Below are 22,136 nucleotides of genomic sequence, written 5' to 3'. Positions count from 1 at the left end.
CCTGGAGTGTATCACCTCAAGCAGACAGCCAGGCAAGCAGTCTGAGTGTAAACACAATAGCTAGTTATATTCCAGCAATATTACAGCTCATTTAGTTACCTGTTACCACCTCAGATTAGCCTATTTCTCCTCATGTCTGCTGCATGCTGTGAGTGACACAGTGAAATATATTTGTGAGCTGTGTGACAGAGTAACCAAGCAGCTCAGGGTGACCCAAACTACTATGAGCTGTGTGAATTTTTAAGCAGTGATAGTGAGAGAGAGACCTGGGTGAATAAATAAAGTGCCCCTAGCACTAGTGGTAATGTGTACACTAATATAGAGTATTAAAAAAAAAAGTCGTTTCAATCGATAGTACTCCTTTAAACAATTTGGCCTGCAACTTAGACTATGTTTTGACCCTTCCATGATTGAGTTTGACACCCCTGGCCTAGAAAGGATATAATAAAGGTTGTTTTACCAGAGTAATAAAAAAAATATCTATATAAGGTATCTGTTTGAACTTTTTAAATGTTTTATCAAGAGATATGGTTTCCGTGTACTACTCCTCTAGATAGAATTGTCTGTATACCACTATGATGATGTACTTTTGACAAAAAAAGGCAATATAAAAAAATAATTTAACCTCCCTGGCGGTAAGCCCGACACAGTGTCGGGCTAGCCGCCGCAGGGGATCACATGGCCCCGGGAGGATATTTTAAAATAAAAACTGTTTTATATTGTTAAAGGGACACTTAAGTCAAACAAAAAAAAATGAGTTTTACTCACCTGGGGCTTCCAATAGCCCCCTGAAGCTGTCCGGTGCCCTCGCCGTCTCCCTCCGATCCTCCTGGCCCGGCCGGCAGCCACTTCCTGTTTCGGTGACAGGAGCTGACAGGCTGGGGACGCGAGTGATTCTTCGCGTTCCTGGCCACAATAGCGCCATCTATGCTGCTATAGCATATATCATATACCATATAGCAGCATAGAGGGTGCTAATGTGCCTGGGAACGCGAAGAATCACTAGCGTCCCCAGCCTGTCAGCTCCTGTCACCGAAACAGGAAGTGGCTGCCGGCAGGGCCAGGAGGATTGGAGGGAGACGGCGAGGGCATCGGACAGCTGCAGGGGGCTATTGGAAGCCCTAGGTGAGTAAAACTCATTTTTTTTGTTTGACTTAAGTGTCCCTTTAAGCTCACAGAGAAGCTCATTGCTGAAGCTGCGGCTCTCGCGGGATCGCGGACAGGTAGATATTGCGGGCGGCGGTCCGAGTGTGGGGGGGGGGTGTGGGTCAGAGAGGGTGTCGGGGGACTTGCCGCACATAGCTAGCCGAGTGCTAGCTAACAAATAGAAAACATTTTTTATTTAAAAAAATCCCTCCCGCGGACGCAGCCACTGCATCTGCGTACTGCCAGGGAGGTTAAGGAAAAAAAAATATTTGTTACATTATTTTCTCTACAGTTCCATTTTAACTGTGTCCCTGTTTTTATCCAGAGGCAGCTGTCAACTAAAAAATACCTGCAGAGTGTGAAGGGTTAATTTAGAATGCTTTTCATATATTTATCACAAAGTAGCACATGACTATTGCCAGTTATATGGGAGATGCTACAAAGTGATGTCTCAACAGCGGAAACCCCCTTGGAGAGTCACCAAGGAGAGTGAAAGCCAAGAAAGGACAGGATGCAGCGGACAAGGATGAGATTATTAGTAAGTCAGATTGTGTGTGTTATGTGTGTTTGCAATGTATGTAAATTGTATACAGCGAGTGCATACGGCATCCCCATTGTCCTCAGCTCCGGATGTCATGCATTTTTTATAGCTATAAAACAGAATGCTTGATGAGATTCTTAGTTACATGAAAGCCAATAAGAAGGGAAGTGAATTTAGCCTGGGAACCCATTCTGTATACATCACACATACAGAAACACACCTTGTATAACGGCAGTCTATACATTGCATTTCATTACACATACAGAAACACACCTTGTGTAAGGGCAGACTATATATCGCATTTGCTTTCACGTAAATCATGTCAGCTTTAGTCGAAGAAAATCAAATGATGTTGTTTAGTGACTGCCAATTTCTTTTCTTTACAAAAAATGTGAACAGTCAGGCCTAGTGCACACTACAGTGGTTCGGCAGCGTTTTGCGATCCGCTTGCGGATGTGGAAACGCTTGGGTAATGTGTTTCAATGGGCTGGTGCACACCAGAGCGGGAGGCGTTTTGCAGAAACGCATACTCCTGGGCTGCTGCAGATTTTGGATTGGGGAGGCGTTTCTGCCTCAATGTAAAGCATAGGAAAAACGCAAACCGCTCTGAAAAACGGCAGTTCAGAGTGGTTTTGCAGGCGTTTTTGTTACAGAAGCTGTTCAGTAACAGCTTTACTGTAACAATATAAGAAATCTACTACACCAAAAACGCTTTCCAAAACCGCAAAATGCTAGCTGAAACGCTACACAAAAATAAGAAAAAGCGTTTCAAAATCTGCTAGCATTTTGCGGATCTGCTAGCGTTTTTTGATGTGCACCAGGCCTCACAGAAAGACAGGATTGTCATTCAGCCAATGAGTTCCTCAGCTATAAAAGTGGCCAAACATCAGGCAACTTGGCAGCCGATTGACCATATGATTCGATTATTATAATCAAACTGGATGCAAATTGGTGCCGCCATCAACGATGCGACCAATTTCAGGGGTGAAATTGGTTCCATATATCAATCGGACAGGCTGCAAGATGTCGGCCGACATGCTTGATCGGGTGCTCTGCGATATCGACGTGGGATATTGGGATGAGCAACAAACGCGACGGAACCCCCGGTGCTGTCATTCCAATGTCAAGTGTGCCCCCCAGTAACCCATGCAGTATACTTTACTTGGTGGTGTCCACCGCTGGCCCCGGGCTCCTTCCTCCGTCCACATACATGCAACCCATGCGGTTGTGGCACATACGTGGGTGCATGTTTGATGTCACACAAGTGCCCAAGTTACACCAGCAACCTTGTGGGGCGCATGTATGAGGATGGAGCACGGAGCCAGCAGCAGGGAGCACGGAGCCAGCAGCAGACACCGACAGGCAAAGTGTACTGCACAAGGGGGGGGGGGTACATTTTACAGCAAGGCAGCAGATGCAGCATCACAAGGCTGATTCTCGAGAGATTTCATGCTGGAATCGATCGGGAATCAACTTGTGGTGTATGGGCAGGCAACAGATCTCTCTCCCATCAGATTCGATCAGAGAGAGATCTGTCTCTTAGTCGATCTGCCCATACATCATCTAATGTATGGGCACCTTATGTGATCTGTGTGCACAGGGCCGGGCCAAGACAGAGGCGAGAGAGGCTCCAGGCACAGGACGCAGTGTAGGAGGGCGCACAACTCACTCAGATGTCATCCCCCTATTGTGTTTGAAGCAGAGAGAAATAAGAAAAGGGCATACATGGCAGTGACTGCAAGCCAAATAACTAAAGATTAAGGGGTTGGGGGGGGGGGCTGGTTGGGAGCCCTGGGGCGCCTCTTAGTTTGATGGCAATCAGTGTGTGACGGCTGGGGTGGGAGGGGTGCAATTTGGTGTCTCAGCCGTGGGTGCTGGGGAACCTTGTCCCAGCTCTGTGTGTGTCTGACATATTGCAGAAGTCCAGAGCAGAGAAAGAGGAGCAGCAGCCACTACTATTCCCCTACTGTATATTCTGCCAGGGTTGTAGGAAAACGTACATGCCAAGAAAAAGGACACATTTAGAATAACAAAATGCTTTACTCTTGGATAGTGTGATAAGGAGTTCCTTAGAAATGTTATTGATGTCCTGTACCCAAATCTGAGAGGATTTCCATCACTTCCTTTCCAGAAAGGAAGTGATGGAAATCTTTTCTCATGTTATATTAACGGGAACAAAGATTTGCCCACAATGCGTGTCAGCTGCCAGGATCGAAGTTGGTCATTCAAGTCAATTTGCGGGGCCACAATGCTGCACAGACGTGCTGCTGGGCAACAGCCAAGTGACTCATTTTGTGTCTATGAAGAAAGGAGGCGGGGCTATGGAGAAGCTTCTGATGGCCAGATAAGGAGACCAGGTAATGGACGAGGCAGACAATTATTGCAGTAAGCGATCTCGGCAGACACATTACACCCATTACTCAGCAGAGACAGTCGTAAACGTCAGGCTTGACCCAGTGTCATCTAGCGTGTTTGTCAAGTTTTATTTTCATGGACCATTCGATAATTATTGTGGAATCAGATGAAAATTGGTGCCGCCAAAAGCATGCCCAATCTACAATTCAACCAATTTCTGGCCAAAATTGTTCGCATGTATCGATTGGACATGCTGCAAAATGTAGGACCAACATGCTCAATGGGTGCACAGCAGTAACCCTGTGCATTAATCGTGAATGATGAACGTGACAGAAACCCTCGGCGGCTGTCCCCCCAGTGAACATGCACCCCCTGCATTAATACTTTATCTCTCCGTCGCCCGCCGGACTCCTCTTCCAGGTTTCGCAATGCACTGGCAACCATGTGAGTCCTACAGGCAGCAGAGAGGTAAAATATTAATGCATGGGGCACAAGGGGTACAACTACACTAGGCGGGGCAGCGGCCAAGGGTGGCGGGGCAATAACTCAGCACCACATGGCTGCTTGCCAAAATATTTCATACTGAAATCAGTCAGGAATCGGCCTGCGGCTTATGATGGTCAACAGATCTCTCCAATCACATTCCATCAGAGAGAGATCTGGCTATAGCTCGATTACCCGCCAAAATCGTTAGATGTATGGGCACCTTAAAATGTACCAGAGATGACATGTGACATGGTGACATAGACATGTGCATATATAGTGGCGAGCATACAGACACTTTTGCTGTGCTCCTTTTTTTTCCCTTGCCTGAAAGAGTTTATAATTAGCTATGGAACTGACAGTTTTTCTCCAGTCAGGACTCAGTCGGCTCACTGATAACAAATTACAGCTATAAAACACTTTCCTAAGCAGATACCTGGGCTTTTTACTGTGAGAGGAAAAGATAAAAAGGTCAATAGTTCATGCATTGGGACTCTTGAGACACTGCAATTGAGCAGAGACTAAGAAACATTAAATCTGCTTTGTAAATGTTGATACATAAAATAAAACCTTTAGATATCTAAAAAATACATTTTTAGGAGTAGAAGGACAGATCCAATTGTTTATCTCATTAGTTTATTTTAATCTCTGGTTCACTTTAACCCTCACATTCCACATTAGCAAAGCGCTTTTAAAATCACTAGTGCTTTAAAAAGCGCTAGTAGCATAAACCAGCCCTAAGGGCTCAAATCCACTAAGCAGCCTTTTCTAAGCACTTGCGATTTGAAAAGCTCTCGCTAATGCAATGCTATGGGTGATTTTTATAAAATCACATCGATCAAATGGGATCACACCCATAACATTACATTAGCAAGAGCTTTTCAAATCACAAGCGCTTATAAATGGTTTAGTGACGTATTGCTAGTGGGTTTCAGGCCTGTTTGTTCAGCAGTATTACAAGCATAAACAATGTGCATAAGCATGAACACTTTTTAATGTAATTTTAGTGGGAAATAAATCTTGACTTATAATTGAGTATTTGTCTTTCTTTTTTTCTTTTTTTTTTTTTTTTTTACACAAAAGCACTATAATGTATGATATGTACTAGGGATGAAAAAGAAGCCAGACTCTATGTAAAAGTGCAAGAAAGTGGTTTGGGTGTACAAAATATATGGTTTTAGAGACAAAAAAACAGAGGGCAAAGTTTAATTTTTTGTTTGAATATCATTTTAACATCAAACAAACTACTAAAGTTGAAAGCAAACACTGTTAATCCTGTGACACAGTTACTTCACCAGGCCCAGCACATTGCGCTGCAACTGCCCTTTGATCTACCAGGGTTGTGCTGCCTCCAAATTACTTTCCGATCAGATTTATTATTTTATTATTATAATTATTAGTGCACAGGGCTGTTGGCTTCTTTGCTGCATTGCTAAGAATCAAATTCCAGTGAGTGTCTGCCAGGGGCTCAGTATCAGATGCAGGAAAGTCCCCTGCTACAGCCATTATAATAATAATAAAGTAAAAGTCTTGAACTGATGCTGAGAGGACTTATTCAATGAAAATGTAATTAAGTTGGCACTTCTATAGTCAGGGGTGTAACTAGAATGTATGAGGCCCCTGTGAAAAAAGATAGCATAGGGTCCTCTGGGTCCATAGACCTCTCAACTCCCCTCCCCCCTCAAATGCACCCAGCCAATAAAGACAAATACACACACACACACAAACCACCCCCCTCCACCCACTCCCATCATACTGCATGGCGGTGTAATGCTCCAGCGTTGCGGGTCTCTTCCATGCATCACAGCTGCACACTCTCTGCTGCCATCCTCTGGCTCCCTATCAAGTGACTTTCATCAGTCATGTGATCGGGAACAGGCAAATGGCAGCAGAGAAGCATGGAGCAGGCCCGCATCGCTGTAGTACCGAACGCAACAGTCTTCCAACATGGAAGATAGAAAAAAAAATTCAATTTTTAAAAAACAGAACAAACTGTGGGCAAAGAGTCCCTTGGGCGTCGCCTTCTAAACCTGACCCACAGGGACAGCAACAGGCCATGCCAAGGCCAAAGGAACCAGGCTGGTAGCCGGGTTGGGGCGAGCCATGGCATGTTGTGATTCCTAGGGGACAGGTTCTGAAGGCCACGTCCAAGGGGAGGCCCAAGTAGTGCTACAATTTAAAGTTCAACAGACAGATGTACTGGGTGCGGGTACAATGGGGCACAGAGCCCAACTAGTGCAAAAAAAGGACACTTCAGTCTAAAGGTGAGGGTAGAATGTGGGCACAGAGTCCCTTGGGTGTCGTCTTCTAAACCTGACCCACAGGGACGGCAACATGCCATGCCAAGGGAACCAGGCTGGTAGCCGGGTTGGGCCGAGCTATGACATGTTGCAGTTCCTAGGGGACAGGTTCTGAAGGCCACATCCAAGGGGAGGCCCAAGTAGTGCTACAATTTAAAGTTCAACAGACAGATATACTGGGTGCGGGTACAATGGGGCACAAAGCCCAACTAGTGCATAAAACAAGTGCAAAAAGGACACTGTAGTCCAAGGGTGAGGGTAGAATGTGGGCACAGAGTCCCTTGGGCGTCGCCTTCTAAACCTGACCCACAGGGACGGCAACATGCCATGCCAAGGCCAAAGCAACCAGGCTGGTAGCCGGGTTGGGCCGAGCCATGATATGTACAAATTAGGGCCTGCGGCATTTTTCCGATCTGGGGACCTGAATGTACCCGGATGTGTACGGCCTCATAGACTAACATTGGATACGTTCGCGTCCGGGTCCGTTTGTACAGTATACGTTTCGGATCCGATCCAGAAAAAAAAACGCTAATGTGAACCAGGCCTAAAGCTACATACTCAAACCCGATGGGTCCAGCAACGCCCTCTTGATGAATGTCATTAAGCGACGCCTCCTCCTGCTCCTGACGTCACACCTACATGACAGACGCGAACAGGAAGTAAGCAATCGCAGTACTTTGTTCTGAGTTGTCGGGGATCTTAATGATCTGATCCACCGGGTCCATCGCTTAACATTGCGTGATCACTGTGGGGAGGCAACATCATTTAACATTGCCGCAATTATCGTCGGTTGGTACGAGGCTTAAGATGCAGGAAAGAACAGTATACATTGAACAGCCCAACCGAGCAGCTGACACTGTGTACAGGAACATCTGTCTGCACAGAGTAGAAACGAAAACCTTGCAAGTCCAGGTTAGGCCCCATTCACTCTTGCACGGACGACAAAATGGTCTGTGGGATGGATTCGTTTTTAAAAGGCATCAGTCTTCCATCTGTGACTCTCCGTTCCATTAGCACATGGTCAATGCGATGGATGTGTTGATCCGGAAAAATTACTACAGACCCAAATAGGGTTGCAACGGTATGAAATATTAACGATATAATAATAACAACCGTCTGCGGTGCTATGGAAGCCATGGAAGAGCTAATTCTCACGTCTTGGGACTGCTTTCAACATTATATGCTGACCTGGGCAGTTTAGGTAGATTTTCAATAATCAGATGAATACAAGGTTATCATGGGAACCTAATAAGGTGGAATCGGGTTTTTCCTTGCTCCACTTTTTCTGTTTTCCTCTTCTCTCTTTGTCCCCCTTATTTGCTTCGCTCTTCCTTTTCTTTCTTATTGCGGCTCTATCACCTCTTTGGCCGGGGGAGGGAGGGTCGACTATAATCCTTGCTGTTTTGCTATAGTATATGTGTGCAACCGACCATGCAACATCTGCATTATGTGAATCGACTCCTTGTTTTAGCCCAAGCTAGTTGGTTGCTGATATAGGTAATATACATGTACCTGCATAATATATTTGACTACACCTTGTGATATTTTGTTGGGTTGTGTACATGTTGACTTGTATGTAGTGAAGGTGTTTATATGCCTCAGGAGTGAGGCTGTTGTATGTTCTTTTCTATGTGTTTGTACAATAAACATTAATAGTGAAAAAATAAATAAATAAAAACGCCCTGGTATGAAGGTATCCCAGTATGCAATATCACACAATTATTTGGACCCGGGCCTCCCCCTTTATTATTATTATTATTATTATTTAGTATTTATATAGTGCCGACATATTACGCAGTGCTGTACAATGTATATATATATATCTTGTCACTAACTGTCCCTCAAAGGAGCTCACAATCTAATCCCTATCATTGCCATATGTCTATATTATGTAGTGTAAGTACTGTAGTCTAGGGCCAATTTTAGGGGGAGCCAATTAACTTATCCGTATGTTTTTAGAATGTGGGAGGAAACCGGAGTGCCCGGAGGAAACCCACGCAGACACGGAGAGAACATACAAACTCTTTGCAGATAGTGCCCTGGCTGGGATACGAACCAGGGACCCAGCGCTGCAAGGCGAGAGAGCTAACCACTACGCCACCGTGCTGCCCCTTACATTAAATAATGTGCCCGCCATCCCAGTATGGTAGCCAGATGTCCCCCACTCCCTCAGCATACATATGATTAAGCAGCCGGGAGATTTGGGAGCAGGGTAAGGCCGCAAAACTGCTTACCCTGCTCCTGCAAATGTCCTGGTGGCGTTCAATACTATTGCCCCTCCAGGTTGCCGTAGATAGGAAAGATGTGATGCGGCTTCTAGCTATCGCTGGTGGCCGAATTACAGTGTTTTTATAGTAATTTTTATAGTAATTTGTGTTCCGTCTTTTGACGGCGCTTAAATGACTCACTGAGCACCGCTATAGCCGTAATTCCTATTACAGCCTATGGCAGCATCGGCTGTGCCTAAATCTCCGGGCTGTTTTTACAGTGCTCCATATCCCTGTAGCTAGTTAAATATAGGTGCCAGGAATAAATGCCCTAGATAGGTACCCAGGGATAGGTTCCCCCAGTATAGGTATCAAGGCATAGGTGCCCCAGTATAGGTAGCCAAGAATAGGTGCCCCCGTATGGTAGCCAACTATAGGTGCCCCCAGTATAGGTAGCCAGGAATAGGTGCCCCGGTATAGGTAGCCAGGAGTAGGTTCCCCCAGTATAGGTCGCCAGCTATGGGTGTCTCCTGTATAGGTAGCCAGGAATAGGTGCCCCAGTATAGGTAGCCATGAATAGGTGCCCCCATCTAGGTAGTCAGGCATAGGTGCCCCCATATAGGTAGCCAGGAATAGGTACCCCAAGTATAGGTAGCCAGGAGTAGGTGCCCCCAGTACAAGTAGTCAGGAATAGGTGCCCCCAGTATAGGTAGCCAGGAAAAGGTGCAGCCAGTATAGGTAGCCAGGAATAGGTGCCCCCAGTATAGATAGCCAGAAATAGGTGCACACAGTATAGGTAGCAAATAATAGGTGCAGCCAGTATAGATAGCCAGGAATAGGTGCAGCCAGTATAGGTAGTCAGGAATAGGTGCAGCCAGTATAGGTAGCCAAGAATAGATGCCCGCAGGTTAGGCAGCCAAGAATAGGTTCCCCCAGGATAGGTAGCCAGGAAAAGGTGCAGCCAGTATAGGTAGCCAGGAATAGGTGCCCCCAGATAGCCAGAGATAGGTGCAACCAATATAGGAAGCCAGGTACAGGTGCAGCCGAAAACTGGTAAAGCAAGATTGTGCATGGTATGGTACAATCAAACTAGACAGAAACTTGCAGTCCGTTCGGCAGGACAGGCTAAACCAGGCATGGGCAAACTTGGCCCTCCAGCTGTGACGGAACTACAAGTCCCACAATGCATTTGCCTTTATGAGTCATGACTGTGGCTGTCAGACTCCTGCAATGCATTGTGGGACTTGTAGTTCCATAACAGCTGGAGGGCCAAGTTTGCCCATGCCTGGGCTAAACAGATCCATTCTAATGAGTAACGTAAGATCCTCCTCTGTTAGGATCCAGTAAACAAACCGTTTTTAAGGCCAATGTGAACTGGACCTAACGAGAATCCACAGAAACTCATTGAGAATAATAGGGTTAAAATAATGGGACTTCCAGATTCCAACAGGTACTGGCCAATCAACAGGACGTCTTGGTATTAGAAAAAGAACAGAAGACTGCAGTGGTGATATACGTAACAAGCAACAAGAGACAGCAACATTAGGGAGAACAACTAAGCAAAGCCTCTAAAAGGAACTAGAGAGGATGTGAAAAGTGAAGGCCAAAGTAGTCCCATCGGTGGTAGGAGAACTTGGAGAAAGATGGGAAAGTGGTTTGTAGAGATCCCAGGAACAACTTCAGAGCTCCCTGTTCAGAAGGAAGAGCTGGTCATGCTTAGTTTGTCTACAACTTTTTATCTATGCGCTGAGAATGTAAGAACACAAAAACAGGAACATGTTAATCCAACAGGCTAAGGCAGTAAACAGTTGAATTGTAGGCTTATAGGCTTAATAGCAGGAAAGATAATTTTATCAGCAGGTATGTTTTTAAGTCTGCTGTTAAGTTTTCAGACAGGACTTCTAACCGACCTCTGAGCTCAAACAAGCTTAAAGTATATCTGAGCTATCCCATTCTGAGAGCTATTGATTCAAGCACTAGGGGCATGATTCACAAAGCGGTGTTAACTGTTAGCACCCTTAGCATGCCTAAACATACTTTGCTGCCCAGGGCGCGTGAAACAAAAAAGGTGCACCCGATGCACCCAAAACGGCACATTGGATACTCCCTAAACGTCGCATGGGTCGCACCGGGCATCGCTAAACTTAGCGTGAATCAGGCCCTAGATGTGTACACATGCACGAAAAAGGGATCAGGACTTGATCTTCAGGGAGGCAAGTCAGGGATGAGGGCTGTAGAGACATGTTTTAAGGCTATCGCCTTGCGATGAGTTCTGTTGCTATGGAGGAGGGAAGCATGGGAGGCACACTAGATTCTCTGCAAAGGGACAAGAGCTTTGGGTCTTGATAATAGGATTCTTGCTACAGAGAGGTAATTTCAGTATCAATAATTCTGGTGCCAGCACAGTAACGGCAATTCCACAGGAATTTTTATTTCTACAGCTATGAAATATTATTATTATTGTATACTAATGTAGCACTGACATATTTTGCAGTGTATATATAGTTATGTCAGTAAGTGTCTCACAGAGGACCTCACAATCTATTCCCTACCCTCATCAATCACTGTGTTCCAACTGTAGTCTAAGGCCAATTTTTAGGGAAACTAATTAATCTATTTGTATGTTTTTAGAAAGTAAGAGGAAACTGGAGTACCCAAAGGAAACCCATGCAAATATGTGGAGAATATACGGTACAAACTCCATGAAGATAATGTGCTAGCCCAGATTTGAACCGGGAACCCTATGCTATCCACCAGGGGCATAGCAATAGGGGTTGCAGAGGTAGCGACCTCATCGGGGCCCTTGGGCCAGAGGGGCCCCGAAGGGCCCTGCCTCAATTACAGTATTAGCTCTCTATGGGTCCTGTGCTCATAATAATCACTTCTATAGATACTTTGAATAGTGGTGATCATTAACAAGCTGTTCCCCATCCCCTTCTTCCCCCTCTGACACTGTAGTTGCCATTGGCAGGTTTTGGTGCGCCGTATCAATTGTTATGTATAGAGTGCTTGGGGGGCCCCATTGTAAAACTTGCATCGGGGCCCATAGCTCCTTAGCTACGCCACTGCTATCCACTACGCCAAAACACGCTGCCCAAATAGCTCTTTTCTCTGTACAATGAACTTAGTGAGAAACGGGTTAACACCACAAGCGCTTACAAGCATTATTCTGATCACTGGTGTTTCTAATCTAAACCTATGCAAGTGATTCTACTAGAGCAGAGGTGCCCATTGGGTAGATCGTGATCTACCGGTAGATCGCGAAGGCCTTCATGGTAGATCCAGACCCCACTACATTTTCCATTCTGTATATACAAGTGTGCTCCTAAAATTGTACATAGGTAGATCACTTTGACTTGCTAATTTTTAAAAGTAGCTCACAAGCCAAAAAAGTGTGGGCACTTCTGTACTAGAGCAATTCAATTGTTTTAAATTCCCAAACACAGTGCCTACAGCAATTGTTTCAGCGATTGTACTTGTGTTAAGGCTACTGGCACTCGTTGCGTCATGGTAATTTCCTCTGCCTCAGCTAGTCACAGTGGCCATTAATCTCTATGAGATGGGCCACAGTACACATGGTGCGGCGCGATGCAACAGAAATGCTTCAATTGATGCAGACTCTGTTGCACGTTGCCGAGCGGTACAAGTAGTACTGCACGCCACACAATTGCATTAGAGTCGATGGTAACACAACAATCTATATAGATTGTTGCAGTAGTGGTGCAGTGAGCATAGTGGCAAAGTTGCGTGATGTACTTCCTCTCTGGAAGGGTGCATGTGACTGAGGGGTTTGACACAAGAGGCGTCTGACGTTACATGCGTACACGTTCAGGGAGCGGGGGCATGCAGATTTCCTGGTCGGCTCTCTCTGCCGCTGAGACAAATCTGCATGTAATTGTGTGGTGTAATGAGCTATGGAACGCTTACAAATCACACTGTACCATGTGTGCAACCAGTTTATAAGTACAGGAATGCTGCAAAATCACAAGTGCCTAAAAAAATGCAAACGAGGAAACAATACATAAAATCGCTGGAAATCACTAGCTAAAAATGTGAAAAAAAAAATTCCACAGTAGGGCTATCATTGCTTCTGCGATGTTATGCACCGATTTTGTGTGATGTGACGTAAAGGAGTAAGTGTGAATGGAGCCTGAAGGTTACTGCAAAAGTTAACCTGTACACTTGGTAGCAATCATTAATTAATATTTTTGTTTTAAGGTATTCTGTAAGGGTCATTTCACACTTGAGCGGGAATCGCGCGATTCCTGCTCAAGGCAAACCGCTAGCGGTTTTTAATAACCGCTAGCACATGTAACACTATGGCAGTGTTCTCACTGCCACGTTTTGCGGTTAACGTTAACTGCAAATGTGTTACGTGCATCGGTTTGCCGGCGATTCCAGAGCGATTGAGATAAGCATGTGTAGAACTGCTAATCGCAATCGCTCCCAAACGGCTACAGTGTCCAGTGACTTTTCCGCGTTAATCACGGAAAAATCACTCTCGCAAAAACGCTAATCGCCGGTGTTTTGCGGTTTTAGGTGTGAACGGAGCCTAAGCCTTTAACGGAAACACGCGGTGAAAATAAATTGATGAGATAAAAATTGTATCTATCCTCCTTCTCCTAAGTATAACCTTTTTAGACATCCCAGTTTTAATTTATATTTAAATCTACTTTTTACGTTTTTACTGTTTCATTATCATTGCTCAATGATATATTCATTGGAACAGGCCAGAGCTAAAATCTATGAATTATTGACCATTTTTATCTCTTTCCTGCTCTCAGAAACCATTTACTGACAGAAAAGTGTTTTATGGCTGTAATTACTTACTGTATCAGTGAGGGTTATGTTATAGTCCAACCCAGTCCTGACTGGACAGAAACTGTCACTTGCATTTCTGATATTTGACTCTGTCAGGTAAAGAAAGAAAAAAAGGAGCACAGCATAGTTATTTGTGTACCACATGTGTTATTTGTGTATTTGTGTTTGGCACTGTTCATACATATGTCTATCTCATCATGTCACCTCCTGTATCCTCTACCTCTTTAACGGTAACCCCCCGCTTTTGGAAAATAAATCTGGAAATAATCATACCACCAGGGAGGTTAAGGTAGAGTTCCCAAACCCCGTCCTCAAGGCCCACCAACAGTACGTTTTGCAGGAAACCACAAACATGCACAGGTGAGGTAATTAGTGTCTCAGCAGAACTGATTAACTACCTCTGTGGAATTCCACAAAACATGCACTGTTGGTGGGCCTTGAGGACAGGGTTGGGGAAACACTGCTTCAAGGCAACTGAGCACTTGTTAGAAATGATCCTACATAAGTAATGACCATCACCCAAACCAACGGCCCACTCTATTATGAATCTTCCTTATGGGGGGGTTCATTTTATATATTTTCACTTATAGGGGCTCAGTTGCCTTTAAATGAGAGAGGCAAATCCAAATGCAAATTAATTTCTATTTTTTTAAGCCAAAAGGCTTGCCAAAATGTATGAAAGCTGCATGGCCAGCAGCCAAAGACTGCATATTATTCCATCCAGATTATTCTATGAGATGTATTTATTATAGCGTGAGGTCTATTTATTATCCTATTTTTATTAGTCAATTAACAAAACTGGCGTGGCCACTGTTAGCAGGAACAAATGCGTAACCAAACCACTGGGGTCTTAAGGCCTGGTTATTTCACAAAGGGCTAAACAGCTATGAATATTCAGCCATCTTTTAACCTAAGAATTGTTGCAGTGCTCTGACGAAATATGCACAACAGGCCCTTCCTATAATGAAAATGATAAATCAGCGTATATACTGTGATCCATAGCCACCCAACCTTCCCCAAGCTCCAGAAGGCATTCATCTCTGTCTAGCTCCACACTGTACTACTCTATATACGTATGGCTCTCACTGTTAATTAAAATTAGATCAGGTGGGCTCATGAAAGTGTTTTGCAGATGTGTTAAAGAAAACAAACCAAGCAAGCATTCCAACTATTGTGGTTGCTATAAAGGCTTATATGAGTTCTACAATTTTATAGTAACATCTGACGCTGTCATAGGAAGCTTGCAATATTATTTTAAACCAAACACAAGACACAATAACTTTGGGGGGCCCTGCCATCACCGGCAGCCAAGGCAGCCCAGCACAACAGCCAGGCTAAACCAACCCAGCAACCAGACAAGCCATCCCAACCCAGCAGCCAGGCCAGTCCAACACAGCAGCCAGGCTAAACCAACCCAGCAACCAGACAAGCCATCCCAACCCAGCAGCCAGGCCAGCCCAACACAACAGCCAGGCCAGTCTAGCACAGCAGCCAGGCCAGCGCAACACAGCATGCAGCTAGGCCAGTACAGCACAGCAGCCAGGCTAGCCCAAACCTGCAGCCAGATAGGCCAGTCCACCACAGCAGCCAGGTCGTTCCAACCCAGAAGCCAGGCCAGCCTAGCCCTAGCAGACAGATTAGCCCAATCCAGCAGCCAGACAGGCCAGCCCAACACAGCAACATGGCCAGCCCAGCACAGCAGCCAGACTATCCCAACCCAGCACCAGACAGGCCATCCCAACATAGTAGCCAGGCCAGTCTAGCAGAGCAGCCAAGACAGCCCAACACATCATCCAGGACAGCCTAGCCCCAGCAGCCAGGCTAACTCAAACCAACACTAGACAGGCCAGCCCAACACAGCGGGTAGCCAGGCCAGCCCAACACAGGAGCCAGGCCAGCGCCAGCCCAGCTCAGTAGCCAACAAGGCTAGCCAAACCCAGCAGTCAGGCCAGTCTAGCACTGCAGCCAGGCGACCCCAACTCAGCAGCTAGGAAAGCCCAGTATAGCAGCCAGGGCACTTAATGTTCTCCTGATGCACTGGGCCTGCTAATCCCTGAGACAAGCATCAGGATTGTTTTGATGTCATTGGATGCTACCATTGGCATGCATAGCTCACAACTTATCCTCTTTTCAGAGGGACAAGACCATCTTTGGAAATTAAATTCCTATGTCCCTCTTTCTCCCTCATTTGTCCCAGAATAAGAACTGACTTACAGATCTATGTAAATATATGTATTTGTTTACTGAAACACATTTAATGGTTTCAGCACTTTATTCCAATTATCTAACTGTAAAATTCTTATTTTAAAATGTCAATAAAGTAGTTATGATGGAAAAGATCAGTGCAGTTTATAACAAGCGAAACAGAACTGTTTCTGCTGTGTATAAACTAGTTAATATACACCTGCTAAATGTGTGTCTGAATCTCTACATTTGCTCTAAATAAATGAAATTAAACACTCTGGAATACAAGATCACTATTATATTAATTATGTAAAATATGAATTATTAATTGGGATACAAAACTAACGTACCAAAACGTATTTTAATCTTCTGTAGAAAATCCTGTACAAACACTCTAGTGAGGTTTGTGAATTACAAAAGAAGGTGTGTAGTAAAGGCTGGGGAAGATCAACTGTGGTCACTACAAACATTCAGACCTGGTTGCACATAAAATCCTTTTTTTCCTGCTTGAAGTGAATACAGTTTCTCTCAATTGGATATGTCCTAAAGTAAATAATTCTATGAAACCTCAGGCCAAAACCTAGCAGAATACTGGACTATAGGGGGTGCTGTTCACAGAAGATCACAGTACAGAAAATGAATCTGTATTGATTGATTAGTTTGCCAACATATGATAATGTGTAAATAATTTTGAACCTTCTGCATCTTGGCCATTAGAACACAGGAAAACACAGGCCTGGATTGAGATAGGCTGCTCTGTACTAATAGTTTGTAAAATAAAAACTTCTATATATTGCATAGCATAACCATGAAGCTAAGAATTTTAGTGAATCAGAATCTTTATGTTGCCAAGCATGACTGGATCGTGCCCGGAATTGGGTTTGGCATGTACAGGGCCAGTGTGGAACAGCATACAATACAAAAAGAGTACAAATACAGCAGTTCATTATCAACATTAACACAGAGTATGAGCCAGGGGCGGACTGACAACTCATGGGGCCCCCGGGCAATAGGAGATTATGTGGCCCATACCAGTGTTGTCCCACATTCCATGTTATTTTTTACAGACTTAAGATATAATAATTTACTGCCAACAGATATCTTACACTGACAAACAACCATGTGCCGCGCGCCAAAAATGGGTGTGGTCATGCAACAGAATGTGGACGTGGCCATGGGTGGGGCAAAATATACATGACCTTAGCAGTAGTGTAAATGGTCTGCCGGGGAAGTTTGAACTCTGCCATAGTGTTTCCCCCCAAAATACATGTGATCTGACAGCATATCACCAAAAATCCATGCAATATGGCAGTGGTTCCTCCAAAATACAGATAATATGGCAGTTGTTCCCCCAAAATAGACATAATCTGGCAGCAGCCGTTCCCCCAAATACACATAATTTGGCAGTGGTTCCCCAAAATATGCGTAATCTGGCAGCGGATCACCCAAAATACATGTAATCTGGCAGCAGTGGTTCCCCCATTATACACATAATCTGGAAGCAGCGGTTCCCCCAACATACACAATCTGACAGCGGTTCCCCAAAAATACACTTAATCTGGCAGCTGTTCCCCAAAAATAGTTAATCTGGCAGCAGTTCCCCCAAAATAGGTGCCCCCAGTATAGGTAACCAGGTCAAAAGGTATCCCCAGTGGAAGTAACCAGGCCTATAGGTGTTGCCTGTGCAGGTATCCAGATTTATAGGTGTCCCCAGAATAGGTAGCCAGGTCTATGGGTGTCCCCAGAATAGGTAGCCAGGTCTATGGGTGTCCCCAGTATAGATAGCCAGGTCTACAGGTGTCTCCAGAATAGGTAGCCAGGTCTATAGGTGTCCCCAGTACAGATAGCCAAGTCTATAGGTGTCTCCAGTATAGATAGCCAGATCTATTGGTCTCCCCAGTATATGTAGCCAGGTGTATAGATGTTTCCAGTATTTGTAGCCAGGTCTATTGGTCTCCCCAGTATATGTAGCCAGGTGTATAGGTGTTCCCAGTATTTGTAGCCAGGTCTGTAGGTGTCCCCAGTATTTGTAGCCAGGTCTATAGGTGTCCCTAGTATATGTAGTCAGGTGTATAGGTGCCCCCAGTATAGCCAGGTCTATCAGTGCCCCCAGTATAGCCCGGTGTATAGGTGCCCCCAGTATAGCCAGGTCTGTAGGTGTCCCCAGGAGGGGAAGCAGCCAGTGAAAGGGAGCTGTGGGCAGAGTGATGGGGAAGGGTGGAAATCTCCCCCTCTTCCCTCACCTTGGGGCCCCTCTTCCTGGCTCTCCCCTCCGGATTAATGTTTGTAAGTCTCGGTGCAGCGGCTGGGGACTTACCGATGAGTAGACCAGACTAGCGGCACACAGATCAAAGCTCCCTCCGGTGGCTGTAACAGCGGTAAGTCCTCAGCCGCTGTACCGAAACTAATAAACATTAACCCGGAGGGGAGAGCCAGGAAGGAGGGCCCCAAGGTGAGGGAAGGGGGGAGACGTCCCCCCTTCTCCGCCGCTGTGCCCATCGCTCCCTTTCACTGGCTGCCTTCCCTCCTGCTCAGGGTGCTCTGGCTTCCCCACCCCCCACCCCGACCATGGGCCCTCAGCCCGTGCCCGAATGGTCAGTCCGCCCCCGGTATGAGCTCACGTATGTAAAGTGTGCAGAGTGCAGTCATGTGCTACCAAAAGCTACTTGTGTGGGGGCAGATGAAGAGAGTTCATAGAGTCCTTCTTAACAATAGGGGGGCATATGCAATTGACTTTTTCTCCCAAGTTATCTCCTAGGAGAACATCTTTCATTTTCTCTTTAAAATAACTTTTAAAGGACACCTGAGGCGAAAATAAACTAATGAAATAAACAATTGAATCTATCTTCCTTCTCCTAAAAATGACTTTTTAAGATATTTCACAGTTTTATTTTATGTTTAAATCTACTTTTTAAGTTTTAACTGTTTTATTGTTTTTGCTCAATGACACATTCATTGAAGTATACCAGAGCTAAAATCTATGAATGATTGACCCTTTTTATCTCTCTCCTGCTCTCTGAAGCCATTTTCTGCTAGGAAAGTGTTTTATAGTTGGAATTTTTTATCAGTGAGGGTCACACTGTAGTCACTTCCTGTCCGAGTCAGGACTGAGTCAGCCACTAACATACCTGATATTTAACTCTTTCAGGCAGAGAAAGAAAAAAAGGAACACAGCATAGTTATTTATGTGCTTGGCACTGTACATACACATGTCTATCTCATCATATCACGTCACCTCGGGTATCCTTTAAACACTTTGCAATTAAAAAAGTATCAAAAAGTAGGTAAAAAAGTACTATCAAAAGAGTTTTAGTATTTTCTTCCTTGTTAAAGGTTTAAAAGACATTGTTTAGACCAAGAATGAAAGAATAAACTCAGGAGAAAAAGTCCATTGCATATGAGTCCTGGTATATAAGTGGTCAAGGATTCATTATCCATATGAAGGGTGCTCCATAAGTTTTCTAAAGGTGGCCATACACTGGTCGATTTACCATCAGATTCGACCAAAAGATAGATCCCTCTCTGATCGAATCTGATCAGAGAGGGATCGTATGGCCACCTTACTGCAAACAGATTGTGAATCAATTTCAGCCTGAAACCGATCACAATCTGTGGAGCTGCCGCTGCCCCCCCCCCTCCCCTCCCCCTGCATACATTACCTGTTCCAGCCAGCGCGAGTCCACTGGTCCACCGCTGTCTTCTTCTCCGCCTGGTCCTGTATCTCCGCTGTATTGCGTCGGTCGTCGGGCATTCGAACGCCGCTATCAACGCACTCCCGACCCGCCGGCGATCGAGAAAAATCTTCTGCATGGATGGATCGACGGGAGTCGACGGGAACGATGGATTTCGGACGGAAATCCATCGTTCTGTCAGCGGTGTGCGCGGCGATTTCACGGCCGTTTCGATCACTGTGATCGAAACGGCCGTATTTCGGCGGGAAAATCATTAGGTGTATGGGCCCCTTAAACAATTTAGTGTTATCAAAAAATGTATTTCCATTCCATTCAAAACTAACAGTAAGCTCAAACTGCTTTTCTATGCCGCCTTAACAACAGGACTCTGCGTATTTTATCAGGAATACTGGTGGTTGGAGGCGTCCAAAAAATAATAAAACAATTAAAAACAGTTGAAACAGGAGAGGCTGCAGTTGTAAGATATACATTAGTAGCAAGTACAACTCTAAGAAAGTCTGAAAACATTTATTGCACAGAAAAGGGGTCAGCCAACCACCGCATCTTCTTTTTAAACTGTTTTTAATTGTTTTATTATTTTGGGAAGCATCCACCTGCCAATATTCCTGTTTCACACCAATGTGGGGAGATTGCTTCTTTTAGCCAAGTCCCAGGACCTGCTGAATCATCAGGAGCATGACCAGTAAGAATCTTTACAAACCAGAGCGGTGGCAGTAATTCCTTCATGGGCCTTATTGGTGGTTGCATCTTTATAGCAACCAGAAAAGTGTAATCCTCTTTACCTAAATATCTACTGGTATTTTACCATATTGCACTGTTGACTTCTGGTATTTGTTCCTTTGTGTCATTTCAGTCCTTGGAGCTTCTCATTTTTTATTTGGGGAACAGGTGCTAGAAGCCTGCTCAGAAACTCCCACCTTGTTGCAGCATAATTTGCAGCATGGTGCAAGAGGCTCTGTTACTCCTCTTCAACACCTGGACTAAATCATTGGCAAGAAACTTTTACATTCTTGTCTGCCAGTTTCTCTGAGAAGCACTGTGGAATGCTGATGTTTTATACACACCTAAAAACAAAACAAGGGGTAAAAAGAAGAGAAGGCCTGAAAAAAAAACGTTTTGACGTTAATCCGTACAGTATTTTGAACCAAACTGAGGGCCACATTAGAAACACTGAGTTTCTCTCAACAAAAGCGAAATTGAATTTAGGGAGGTGTTTTACCCTCATGCTGTGCTACCATTGATAAGCAGTTTGTCCAGGGAGAATCCAGCCATTCTATTTTCTTAAAAGATAAAAAAAAAATTCTGGAGCTGGTAACACAGTATTTTGTGTCCTTTCTTATCTCCTATACACAGCATGAGTCAGAAAGCCAAGTACAAAGGAGGTTTGAAAGTTAGTAAAACTTTTTGCAGCTGATAATCTTTGAAGGACGGACATTTTTAAAAGACCATTTAAATGGAATTCCAAGTCTTATGAACCTTATGCATGCGAATTCCCCAGCCCCTGCAGTTAAACAAGTTCCCTTTGTGACCTTAAATAAATGACAACAAATACTACAAATAACCACAAATATCCTTTCTCTTGACTGCTGCACTATTCTCCCAATAACCTGGAAATGATGGGGAGAGGGAAAAGAAGAAAAGTAATATGGATTGTAAAATAAAAAGAAACTTTAATATTTTATAAGCAGAAGTGGAGAGAAAGGTAGCTACTCCATTTCTTGGCCTGGAGGTGTCATAGAACATAACACCGTGAGCGATGATACACCCTCTAACTGGATGGGACCATGGTGGTCTATGATACTCTCCCTTACTGGATGGGTCCATGCAGTGTCAGGCTGGGAGGTGGAAAAGCTGAGGAAATAAACTTACTGGCCAAGCAGCAGTAACCCTGTGTTATCACTCCAAGTAGAAGTCTGTAGCAAATCTTCACTGTGAGCAGCAACACCTGACTACTGCTGTTTGGCCAGCAAGTGGATTTCCTTAGCTTTTCCACCTCCCAGCCCGACACTGGGTCCATGGGTAAGCTACAACCCCTACGGGATGGGACCATGGCAAGCTATGACACATCTGCTTGCTGGATGGAACTATGGTAAGCTTTGAAACTCCCCCTTACCAAGATGAGCTATGATACACCCTCTAACTGGATGAAACCATGGTGAGCTACGATAGACTCCCTTGCTGGATAGGACCATGTTAAGCTATGCAACACCTTCTTGCTGGATGGGACCATGGTAAGCTATGATACAACCCCTTTCTGGATGGAATTAAGGTAAGCTACTAGGTGGGACCATGGTGAGCTATGAGACACCCGCTTACTGGAGGTGAGCATGGTTATGAGATACCCCTTTAGGCTAGGTTCACAGTGGACGTTGTGCTCCCTGTAACAGCAGGAACGCAATGGGTAAGT

The sequence above is a fragment of the Hyperolius riggenbachi genome, chromosome 12 (assembly GCF_040937935.1).
Source record: "Hyperolius riggenbachi isolate aHypRig1 chromosome 12, aHypRig1.pri, whole genome shotgun sequence".
NCBI lineage: Eukaryota > Metazoa > Chordata > Amphibia > Anura > Hyperoliidae > Hyperolius > Hyperolius riggenbachi.
Note: the sequence above shows the minus strand (reverse complement) of the source record.